Here is a 12,689-nt window from a genome sequence, read left to right on the forward strand (position 1 = left end):
ACACATTCACAAACAGACCCATATATACCCACACAGGCACATATGTACATAGCACAGATAATGTAGTAGATGTTACCTGCAGTCCTATGTAACACCACAGATAACACAGTGATAACTCTCTAAATACAGATAGTAGTGTTACCTGCAGTCCTATGTAACACCACAGATAACACAGTGATAACTCTGATTACAGATAATGTAGTAGCTGTTGCCTGCAGTCCTATGTAACACCACAGATAACACATAGTGATAACTCTCTGAGTATTGATAATGTAGTTGTCCCCTGCAGTCCTATATAACACCACAGATAACACATTGTGCTAAATTACAATCTCAGCTCTGCTACACAGTACAGATAATGTAGTAGATGTTACCTGCAGTCCTATGTAACATCACAGATAACACACAGTGATAACTCTCTGAGTACAGATAATGTAGTAGATGTAAGAGAAACACATGCAGAGACACAGACAGACAGATACACACACACACACACACACACACGCACACACACGCACACACACACCCTCCCCATGTCTCCTTGTTGACAGGTCAGGACGGGCTGTGGGTGGAGCTTCCTCTCTGCTTCTCGGCACAGCAGAGCACAGAGTAGAGGCATATGCTGGAAGGCTGCAGCACCAGAGTGGACCTGTCTCACTGTCTCTACTCCCTGGCCGTCACAGACCCCAGTCAGAACACCCTAATTTCCTGGCTCTTCCTAAGCTGCTGCAGGTGTCCGACATACGGAGGGCGCCTGTCAGCAGCGATCAGCTGCTCTTCGGCGCCCCCCCTTCCCTACCACCGGGTTGTGCCCGGGGCACATGCCCCGCCTGCCCCCCCCCTTAGCTACGCCCCTGCTTATGGGTTTTGTCACTTTTGTTCTCTGTTGTCTTTCCAGGATTAGAAAAGCTTGACTGCTTTCTTCCAAATACATAGTCACACTTGTCCACCGGTTGAGTGTGGTATTGCAGCCCTATTCCTTTTAATGTAGCTGAGCTGCAATACTAGACACAACCTATGGGCAGGTGTGGTGCTGTTTATGGAAGAAAGCAGCCATGTTTTTCTAATACTGTACAACAGTGTTTGGCTGTGATGCATATCATAACTAAACTGGGTATAGGCTGTCATTATATTGGAAGCTTCGGGCTTTACCAACAATAAATAGAGCTGTGTGTTACAGTGTAATCTAGTCTTTCTTTCTTACAGAAACTGTGGGGAAGATTTATCAAAGTATTTATGCCTGTGTTCTGGCGTAAATACTTAAAAAAATTATGTTTTTCTGTCTGAACACCATATTTAAAAAGCACCTGCATTACTCTGTTTTTTTTTGTGTTTTTTTTTTATACAGACTGGATAACGGTCCAAAGTCGTGCCAAGCACAACCAGTTTGTTAAGATTTTCTGTCACTTCTCTAAATATGTCCAACCTAGCAACATACAGTAGTCACATAGAAAAAGGTCCATCAACGTCAACATTTTCATATTTACAAACCCCAGTTGAGCCCAGATTAGTCAACAGGGCTTGCTTCCTAAATCTGGCACATTCTGCACTGGAGGTTGAGACTGGTGCACCGTTTGCCAGTATTAATAAATCTTACCCTATTTGACTACAGACAGTATTAGGGTATGGTTTTGCTGTGAAAAGAATCCACAGGGAAATTTTCCAGAAAAATTGCACTGACTAGTACTGATTTTGGTGCAGATTTTCTGTTGCAGAAAAGAGCAAACAGTAAGTAAAATAGACTGTATTCACCTCCCATGGCCTGCCGTAGCAATTCGCCCCTAGTCCTCCGGCTGGTCTCTGGCCTACCCCCTGTGATAACGATTTGTCAGATGTGATTGCTGCAGCCTGTGAGAAAATAGTGTTTTTTGGGGACTTGCAACTTCTTCTGCGGATCTGCAGGTAAACCGAAAAAAAGCCACAGCAATTGGTATTTGTTGCAGATCTTAATTTCCCTATTAAACTCAATGGGAAAAATCTGCAACAAATCCGTAACCATTCCATAACAAAAATCTGCACCGCAGGTACATTTTTGCACTGAGGTTTTATGCAGCGTGTTCCAGACAATTGTTAAAATGTCATCCACTATGCTGCTACTGTAATACGCTTTGGATTTTCTAACTGCAAATCCGCATAGGAAAGTTACAGCGTATATGCCACATGTGAACATAGCCTAACAACTAAAGAGATTTACTAAACAAAATGTGGATGTGTCCTGGCACAAATTACTCAAAAAGTTTAGCAAATGGCATGTGCCAAATTTATTGTGTCTTAGACATATGTAAAGGATGTAAGCTATCCTCTGTTATAAGTAAGAGCAAAGTGTCTAATATGTTTAACTCTAAATTTATTATTTCACGTATGCCATTTTGATAAATTTGTTGCATCATTTAGCTCTTTACACAATTAATAAATCACACTTATTGTCTTAATCCAGGAACTGTGCACACTTGTGTTAAAACGCACCTGAGCTTTTATCGTAAAGTTCAAAACCGTCATGCTCCTCAGTCCCTAATGATGTTATGGGTTAAAAATGCACCCACTGAATATCTGATGAAAATATGCAATATGTTATGGGTCCTGACTCCCAATAAAAATGACCCAAACCAAAGACAAATACACAAAATGCTTTGATTGGGTGTTAAACGGCCCTATAATGACATAACTATAACAATCACATTTATAGCTGTGACACTCAATTCATTAGGCCAATAGCTATGAAAGAGGCACTGAAAATGGCAGACTTTCGACTCACGAAGAGTCATCCTTCAGCACTCAGTGTTGGTGTGTCCATTTAATAACATACAGGCTTAAAATCACCAAATATGAATCTATGCTTTAAAAGGGTTTTATAGAAATTGAAAAAAATGGCAGCTTTCTTTTAAAAAAAAACAAAAAAAAACGCCACAGGTGTTTCACTTCAATTGGGCTGAAATGCAATACCAGATACAACCCATGGACAGGTGTGGAGCTGTTTTTGGAAGAAATCAGCCATATTTTTACAATCCTGTACAACCCCTTAAGAATTTTAGAAAGACTTTAGAAAGTGAGTATTAATCAAAATGGTCAGTAGTTAGTACGTCTTTGGAACGATACATAACATGTAATGTAATGTAGTAGTGAAACACTGTAAGAAAAAATCCACACATCGTAGCCGATAAAGAGAAGTGGACCACTAGGGGCCACTGTGCTCTATTATTTAGAGGGAAGGACACTGTATTTTCAGAATCACAAATTAATGTGGACTAAAGATGTTCTTGGCAATGCGGTATGAATAAAATGAGGCTGTAGAAAACATAATTCATTTCACAGGAATAAAATGCAGAAAAAAAGCGAGCAATGTCAAAAAGCTGCATATATTAATACAAACAATGCTGATAACTGATGTAATGGGCATTGCACAGCATAGCTTATTGTTAGATAATTATGTTTGTCCCCTACAAGTACTGTAAGTAATGGTAGTTTCTCAGCAAAAGCTAACAAAAATATTGAGTTAATTCTGATACAAAGGATTTTTCTAAAAGAATATCAGTCTTGCTATATTTTATATTTATATGGACTATATACCAGCAGTTCTGAATGCACAGCTGACTACAGAGTGAGGCCCCATGCACACGACAATAAAAATCCTCTGTAATTGCACCCATACTTTATAATGGGAGCACGGCCCGCAAATACGGACGACTGTCCACGGCCGGCGGTGCTCGTAATTACGGACCGTGTTTACAGGCACAGTCGTGTTCATGGGGCCTAAATGATTTACATGGCTCTATCCACTATCCTGATATCAGAAATAAACCCAATGTCTTAAGGATTTGTGATGGAATTTATTGTGTGGGATACTGTGTTAAGTGTCGGACTGAGAATTTTTGGGCCCACCAGAGTAAATGATTTTGAGAGCCCATCCTCTGTTTATACAGAACATGTGCAGTACAATTTTAATAGCATCATCATTTTTGTTAGTATCATTTCACACAAGACATATCATCAATAAAGTCTAATAGTTTATTTGTGAATCACCCCATAAGAAATAGCTCTTAGTGACAAGTGATTGGCTATAAAGTCAGCTCCAGATGGGGTTCCCTAATACTGGACCTTTACGATCTTTTATTGTGTTTAGATATAGAAACTATAGTTTTATCCTTAATATAATTAGGTCTAGTTACCTCTAAAGCTAGACCTACCCAAAAATCAAAACAAGACCACATCCATATGAATATCCACTGTAATATCCCACCTAGGAGAGTGCGCATGCGCACACGCCCCCAGAGCAACAGAGAACGAGGGGGACGCAAAGACATCATGCCTGTCGCCCTTGCAACGTGTACACAAATCGGCGCCTTTTTAAAGCACATAAAAAGTAAAAGTACGCATTTTGTTGCCATGTTAGGAGGGAGAATATTGCCTTTGCACTTTATAGTTTACATGGATGCGAGACGCTTTGTGCACAGAACCCGTACGGTGGCACATGGAGTCCCTACAGTTCATATGACGGAGCCATAGGCATCCCGTGTGCGGTGCCATATCATGGAAGTATTTAACCCTGGAAGCAATGCTTATAGGGAGAATAGCTATGTAATAAGGCATCTGATGGAATATGGCACCATTTTATTTCTATTTGATTACACATCGAGCAGAGAGAAAAACTCCATAGGACTCTGTATAAAATCGAAGTCATATCAAATTATTTCTGATATGTATATAACTGTATTAACAACTTCAACAATTCCTTGTAGTTTCTTTAACTGGTCAAGGCAGGAATTGAGTTTTGTTACATCTGGCGCAATGGGATAAAATAACCTCGCTCCTGAGTACTCTTCACCTTTGGTGCCCAGTCACTGGGTCCTGACAACCTACAGCATCAGGACCCAGTGTGCAGTGGTGCACATAAAATTTTGACGCGGAGCAGGGTTAGTTCACAGTGTGGGGGTGCCCAGAGGTGAAGAGGGCCCTACCCAGAAGCGAGGAGCTGTAAATAAAAGGAGCGTCTGCTCTGGAGTCTGTATTGATTTTGCGGTTTGGGGATCTGAATTTATTATGATGGCTGATCTGGGGTCTGAATTTATTTTGCAGTCTCAATTAATTTAGGAGTCTGGTTTGGGGTCTGTTGTGAATTAAAATAGGCTTCTGGAATGTGGTCTATTAATTTTTGGTGTCTGGAATGGGGTTTGAATTAATTTTGGGGTGAGATTTTGGTTTAGTCGTAGGTGGTGGGGGCATGAGAGGGAGGGCAAGCTCAACTTTTGTACCAGGGTCCAGGAGCTTTTAGCTATGCCTTTGTTAATTCTTCTTATTGTTGTTGAATTAATATATTCTCTCATTCGCTTTAGGAGAAGCATAATACCTAATTTCTTTTTTTCTCCTTTCTTTAAGATACCACGGATCATCCTGACACGTCCCTCCACATCAGATGAGGACACTGACCAGTTAAATCAGGAACCAGACTTTGATCTCGAGGAGACTGATATGGCAGAAGATCTATTTTCAGATTGCTTAAATAATGCAAGTCATTCGTAACATGCTTACAGTACTGTTTGTGTTTTTGTGAAGCAGCACTGGAGCCATTATGCCTTATTAGATTTATTCCAATCTGAAGATCTAGAGACTTATACGACTGCCTTCTCTTATGGACCTAAAGTGCACTACTGAAAAAAACAAAACAACGGAACATTTCCCAGACCTAAAAACTGCCTATGAACTTATCTGTTCTCATTTAAAGAATATTTTAATTGCTTTGTCTCCTTTTTTACATTTTTTTACATCCTCCATATTAGCATCATAGATGAGACAGTGTATAGTAAATTAACAATAAACAATAGTTATTTCTACTATGCTTGTAAGAAATTATCTATACCAAGCAGATAAAGGAGATAATTGAATAACAGTATTTGATTTTTTTTTTTTTTATTAATTCTGTGCAATGGACATGGTCATTTGCTGCATTATAACCAAGCAGAAAATCAAAACTAAAAATAGAGCACAGAAATAACTATTTTTTGACTGGCTTTTTCATTGGAAAAAAATAACAAGATATGGATTATGTAACTTAATTTGCTTTTCTAGTTTTATCCACTCTGAATAAAACGGTATAATTATGATTTGTTTTGTCTGTGCTGTATAACACTGCCATAAAGCAAGCTGGCATGGGAGGTGGGTATTGTATAAAGCTTTATTATTTAGAATTACACCTGGGCAGTACAACTATTGTTTTTTTTGTTTGTTTTTATTGCATTCTGTTGTTTTATATGTTAATAGAAGCTTTTACAGATGCTTTGTTCTGTATAGAAAATAATATACTGTAATAATGTAAATACTATAAATGAATAATAATGAAAGGCCGTAAATGTACATATATGTAAATAACATAAGGCCTCAATCAAACTTAGAAGTAACAGGGAAGTATTGCGTGTTCCTGGAGAAGTGGGCTGATTTTGCTCTTGGTTACAGTAGGCAAAGATTTTGTGAAATGTGCTATTGTGTGTCTTGAAAAGAACAGTAAGTAGCTGGAGGCGACACGGCAGATCTCAGAAATACATGTTGTAGAATTAAAAAAATACACAAATAATGATGAGGGCTGATTCACGCATTCTTTTACTTAAATTGATACATATTTTGTGGTAACAAAAAAATTATGAGGGAACGGATCCAGCAGTGTAGCCCAATCATTTCTATGGGAACCAGATGTATCCGTGTGTATCCATTCACTCAAGATCTGTTGCTGGATTACGTTTTTTGATTGCACAATTAGTGTAAATAAAGGAACACTAGACCTAGAAAAGAAATAGGAAAAAATTAAAACAGAATGCAAATACTTATATGTTTGCTAGGCTTTATGCAAGCTCTTGTAACATAGTCTGTCAGGAAAAGTCTTTTTTTTTTTACATCCCATGTTCTCCATTTTAGGCTAAGCGGCCTGAAAGGTTGTGGTTTAGCTAAAGGGAGGGGCTTAATTTTGCCTGATTTCCATGGTAGGCAGAACAGTTCACATAACAACAGGGCTGCAGTCAGAGCAGCATTCTAAACATGGGATGGGGGAGATAAAATTGATGCCACTCAATGTATTACTCTTTGGATTGAAATTGGAACCAGAACAATACCAGAAAAAAAGAGGATATCATGGTAAGTGCTTCTGGTATTTTACTTTTTAAACTGTAGTTAACAGTAGTCAAAAACTTTGAGTTAGCAAAGGATGAACTTGAACATGTCTGAGTGTAAGTGTGACTAAACCTTCAACAAACTTCTGACATGTCATAGTGACCTGTCAGAAGTTTTGATCGGTGGGGGTCCAAGTACTGAGACTCCACAGATCGCTAAAACAAAGCTGCAGAAGTGCTCGAGTGAGCGCTGAGCTTCTTCGTTTCTGATATAAAAAAATCGGAAAGCCAATGTAGCCGTGTACGGGCCCATAGACTTTCTATTGAGTCCGTATACTGTTACATCGGCTTTCCAAGAAAAGCCGACTTTCCATTAAGTCTGTATATTCTTACATCAGCTTTCACCCGAGCATTTCTGCCGCTTCGTTCTAGCGATCGGTGGAGATCTAAGTGCTCGGACCCCAACCCATCAAAACTTTGAAAGTTTAATGACCTTTTAAGGAGGAAAATGTATTTCAGATAAAAGCATTGAAAATAAGTAGGAATGTTTTATATTTATTGCATATTACCATGGCGACAACATATCTAGGAATAATTTTTTTTTATATTTGATACTAAACAATTTATTGCTCAAGAAATAAATTTAACCCCTTCCCTCTCTAGCCACTTTTGACCTTCCTGACAGAGCTTCATTTTTCAAATCTGACATGTTTCACTTTATGTGGTAATAACGTCGGAATGCTTTTACCTATCCAAACGATTCTGAGATTCTTTTCTCGTGACACATTGGACTTTATGTTACTGGCAAAATTTGCTCGATATGTTCAGTATTTAATTGTGAAAAACACCAAAAGTTAGCGAAAAATTGCAAAAATTAGCATTATTCTCAACTTAAATGTATCTGCCTGTAAGACAGGCAGTTATAACACACAAAATTGTTGTTAATTAACATCCCCTATATGTCTACATTAGATTGGCATCGTTTTTTAAACATCCTTTTATTTTTCTAGGACGTTACAAGGCTTTGAACTTTAGCAGCAATTTCTCACATTTTCAAGAAAATTTCAAAAGGCTATTATTACAGGGGTCAGTTCAGTTGTGAAGTGGCTTTGAATGCCTTATATATTAGAAACCCCCAAAAAGTCACCCCATTTTAAAAACATCACCCCTCAAAGTATTCAAAACAGCATTTAGAACATTTCTTAACCCTTTAGTCTTTTCACAGGAATTAAAAGCAAAGTAGAGGTGAAATTTACAAATTTCATATTTTTTTGCAGAAATAAATTTTTAATCCAATTTTCTTTATACACAGAAAGTTTTACCAGAGAAATGCAACTCCATATTTATTGCCCAGGTTCTGCAGTTTTAGGAAATATCCCACATGTGGCCGTAGCGTGCTACTGAACTGAAGCACCGGCCTCAGAAGCAAAGGAGCAGATTTTGGGGCCTTATTTTTATTACAATATATTTTAGGCACCATATCAGGTTTGAAGGGCTCCTGCGGTGCCAAAACAGTGGAAATCCCCCAAAAGTGACCCCATTTGGGAAACTACACACCTCAAGGAAATTATCTAGAGGTTTAGTGAGCAGTTTGACCGCACAGGTTTTTTACAGAAATTATTGGAAGTAGGCCGTGAAAATTAATATCTACATTTTTTCAAAGAAAATGTAAGTTTAGCATTTTTTTTTCTCATTTCCACAAGGACTAAAGGAGAAAAAACACCACCAAATTTGTATAGCAATTTCTCCCGAGTAAAACAGTACCCCACATGTGGTCATAGATGGCTGTTTGGACATACCGCAGGGCTTAGAAGGGATGGAGCACCATTTGGCTTTTGGAGCTCAAATTTAGCAGGAATGGCTTGCGGAGGCCATGTCACATTTACAAAGCCCTTGAGGGGACAAAACAGTGGAAACCCCCCACAAGTGACCACATTTTGGAAACTACACCCATTGGGGAAATTATCTAGGGGTATAGTGAGCGTTTTGACCCCACAGGTTTTTTGCAGAAATTATTGGAAGTAGGCCGTGAAAATTAATATCTACATTTTTTCAAAGAAAATGTAGGTTTTATCTAATTTTTTCTCATTTCCACAAGGACCGAAGGAGAAAAAGCACTGCAAAGTTTGTAAAGCAATTTCTCTTGAGTACGGCAATACCCAATATGTGGTCATAAACTGCTGTTTGGGCACACAGCAGGGCTCAGAAGGGAAGGAGCGCCATTTGGCGTGCAGATTTTGCTGGATTGGTTTCTGGGCGCCTGTGGGGCCAAAACAGTGGAAACCCCCCAGAAGTGACCCCATTTTGGAAACTACACCCCTCAATGCATTTACTTAGGGGTGTAGTAAGCATGGTACCCCTGCAGATGTTTTGCAGAAATTGGTGTGCACTCGATGTTGCAGAGTGAAAATGGGATTTTTTTTCCATCGATATTCCAATATGTGGTGCCCGGCTTGTGCCTCCATAACAAGACAGCCCTCTAATTATTATGCAGTGTTTCCCGGTTTTAGAAACACCCTACATGGGGCCCTAATCTTTTTCCTGGACATTTGACCAGGCTCAGGATTGATAGAGTACCATGCGAAATTGAGGCCTAATTTGGCGATTTACAAAGTATTGGTTCACAATTGCAGAGGCTCTGATGTGAAATAATAAAAAGAAACCCCTGAGAAGTGACCCCATTTGGAAACTACACCCCTCAAGGCATTTGTTAAGGGGTGTAGTGAGCATTTCACCCCACAGGTCTTTTCCATAAATGAATGCGCTGCGGATGGTGCAAATAAAAAATGTATATTTTTCCCTAGATATGCCATTTCAGTGGCAAATATGTCATGCCCAGCTTATGACACTGGAGACACACACCCCAAAAATTGTTAAAAGGGTTCTCCCGGGTATGACGATGCCATATATGTGGAAGGAAACTGCTGTTTGGGCACGCTGTAGGATTCAGATGGGAGGGAACGCCATTTGGCTTTTGGAGAGCGGATTTTGCTTGGTAGTAGTTTTGTTTGAGTATTGCTAGTGTTTCCGTTTATAATGTGGGGGTACATGTAAGCTGGGCAGAGTACATCAGGGGCATAGTCAGGTGGCATAATAATGGGGTAAAAAAATAATAAAATAATCCATAGATGTGCGTTACGCTGTGAAGCAATCCTTTCTGCACAGGCCGGTCTCACACTGATATATGGCGTCCTTTCTTATGCCCCTTTTGGTCCACACTCCGCACCTTTGCAGTTTGGGGAATTTTGCTGGGAAAGTGTTGTCCTGATATAATACGGGCACCCTCGCTTCCAGCAGATATGTTTGGGCCCTCCCTTTCCTGGTTCCCTAATTTTAGGTCCTTGATAAATCGCCTCTTCAAACAGAAGAAATGTTCCCCTCAGGCACAACTGTATATTTTTTATTTCCTGACTTATTGGAGCCATAACTAATTTTATTTTTTCATAGACGTAGTGGTATGAGGGCTTTTTTTTGCGGGACAAGCTCTAGTTATTATTGGTACCATTTTGGGGTACATGCGCCTTTTTGATCACCTTTTATCCTATTTTTTGGGAGGCCAGGTAAACAAAAAAACGCAATTCTGGCATAGTTTTATTTCGGTTTTTTTATACAGCGTTCACCATGCGTTATAAATTAAATGTTAATTTTTTTCTGTATTTTTTCTGTCGCCAAGTTGTGAGAACCATAACTTTTTAATTTTTTTGTTGACGCAGCTGTATGAGGGTTTGTTTTTTGCGAGACGAGCTATAGTTTTTATAGGTACCATTTTTGGAATACGTGCGACTTTTTGATCACTTTTTATTCGTATATTTATAGGGCAAAGTGAACAAAAAACAGAAACTCTGGTATAGTTTTTTAAGTTTTTTTTTATGCTGTTCACCGCGTGCAATAAATAATATAATATTTTGATACCTCAGGTCGTTACGGTCGCGGCGATACCAAATAAGTATGGTTTATTATTTTTTTTTCAATAATAAAGGACTTGATAAGTGTAAAAGGGGGATTATGTTTTATTTTATTACTTGAAACTTTTATTGTTTTCAAACTTTTATTTTTTTCACTTTTTTGATACTTTTTTTTTTACACTTTTTCTCAAGTCCCACTAGGGGACTTGAAGGTCCAGCTGTCAGATTTATTTTTTTCTAATACATTGCACACTTCCTATGTAGTGCAATGTATTAGATCTGTCAGTTATTCACCGACAGCAAGCCGATTAGGCTTTGCCTCCCGGCGGGGCCTAATCGGCTTCCGTAATGGCAGAGCAGGAGACCATTGTGTCTCCTGTTGACATAGCAGCAGTCGCCAGTCCTGATTGCCTGTCAGGGCTGGCGATCTGCTAGTAACCGCTACGATGCAGCAATCGCTTTCGATTGCTGCATCGAAGGGGTTAATGGCAGGGATCGGAGCTAGCTCCGGTTCCTGCCGTTACAGGTGGATGTCAGCTGTAATGCAGAAGTAAAGGTGGACTGAATCTTTTCCAAATGTCTGCAATAAGTTTTTGTGTTTCCGTCCATACTTTTTATACTTGTGGACAGAGCCATAGTCCATGTAAAAGGTTTGCTTTTGGTAGATCACATTTGGGACATTTTCTTAAGTAATGTTCTGGTGCATCTTTATAAGGTATGTCAAAGGCATAAGTGGCTTTATGTGTTAATCGAAATTGCATTTCTCTCCACTGTTCCTTAACAATTTTTCTTTCCCAGTGTTTAAACAGTATTTCCTGGGTGGACTCAAACATCACATCTCTAATTTTATCTTATATATATTGGATAAAGACTCTTACTTTTCCTTAGGCCCAGCAGACCCACAACATTTCAGCTCCCGACATGTTTTTAACTATAGATTCACAGTATTCCTTTAATTGGGAATATTGAAGAAATTAGTGCGGACCCATCTTGTATATATTTTTAACCTCTTCTCGCTTTGGCCACTTTTGACCTTCCTGACAGAGCCTCATTTTTCAAATCTGACATGTTTCAATTTATGTGGTAACAACTTCGGAATTCTTTAACCTATCCGAGCGATTCTGAGACTGTTTTCTCATGACACATTGGACTTTATGTTACTGCCAAAATTTGCTCGATACATTCAGTATTTAATTGTGAAAAACACCAAAATTTTGTGAAAAATTGCAAAAATTTGCATTTTTCTAAATTTAAATGTATCTGCTTGTAAGACAGGCAGTTATACCACATAAAATAGTCGCTAATTATCATTCCCCCATATGTCTACATTAGATTGACATAGTTTTTTGAACATCCTTTTATTTTTCTAGGACGTTACAAGGCTTAGAATTTTAGCAGCAATTTCTCACATTTTCAAGAAAATTTCAAAAGGCTATTTTTGCAGGGACCAGTTCAGTTGTGAAGTGGCTTTTAGGGCCTTATATATTAGAAACTCCCAAAAAGTCACCACATTTTAAAAACTTCACCCCTCAAAGTATTCAAAACAGCATTTAGAAAGTTTCTTAACCCTTTAGACGTTTCACAGGAATGAAACCAATGTAGAGGTGAAATTTACAAATATAAGTTTATTGTTGTTGCAGAAATTAATTTTGAATCCATTTTTTTTGTAACACAAAGTTTTACCAGAGAA

At 38.7% G+C, this 12,689-nt stretch overlaps 1 protein-coding gene across 1 annotated transcript in view; it reads left to right on the top strand.

The window, feature by feature from the left end:
- Positions 1-5,856, top strand: part of LOC142760483 (uncharacterized) — a 108,000-nt gene extending 102,144 nt beyond the window's left edge. Inside the window, exon 6 of the mRNA XM_075863677.1 lies at positions 5,374-5,856. The gene's annotated coding sequence lies outside the window, so the exon portion shown is untranslated. The remainder of the gene's footprint in view (positions 1-5,373) is intronic.
- Positions 5,857-12,689: the final 6,833 nt, after the last annotated feature.

This window comes from Rhinoderma darwinii, chromosome 4, assembly GCF_050947455.1.
Source record: "Rhinoderma darwinii isolate aRhiDar2 chromosome 4, aRhiDar2.hap1, whole genome shotgun sequence".
In the NCBI taxonomy this organism is placed as follows: domain Eukaryota; kingdom Metazoa; phylum Chordata; class Amphibia; order Anura; family Rhinodermatidae; genus Rhinoderma; species Rhinoderma darwinii.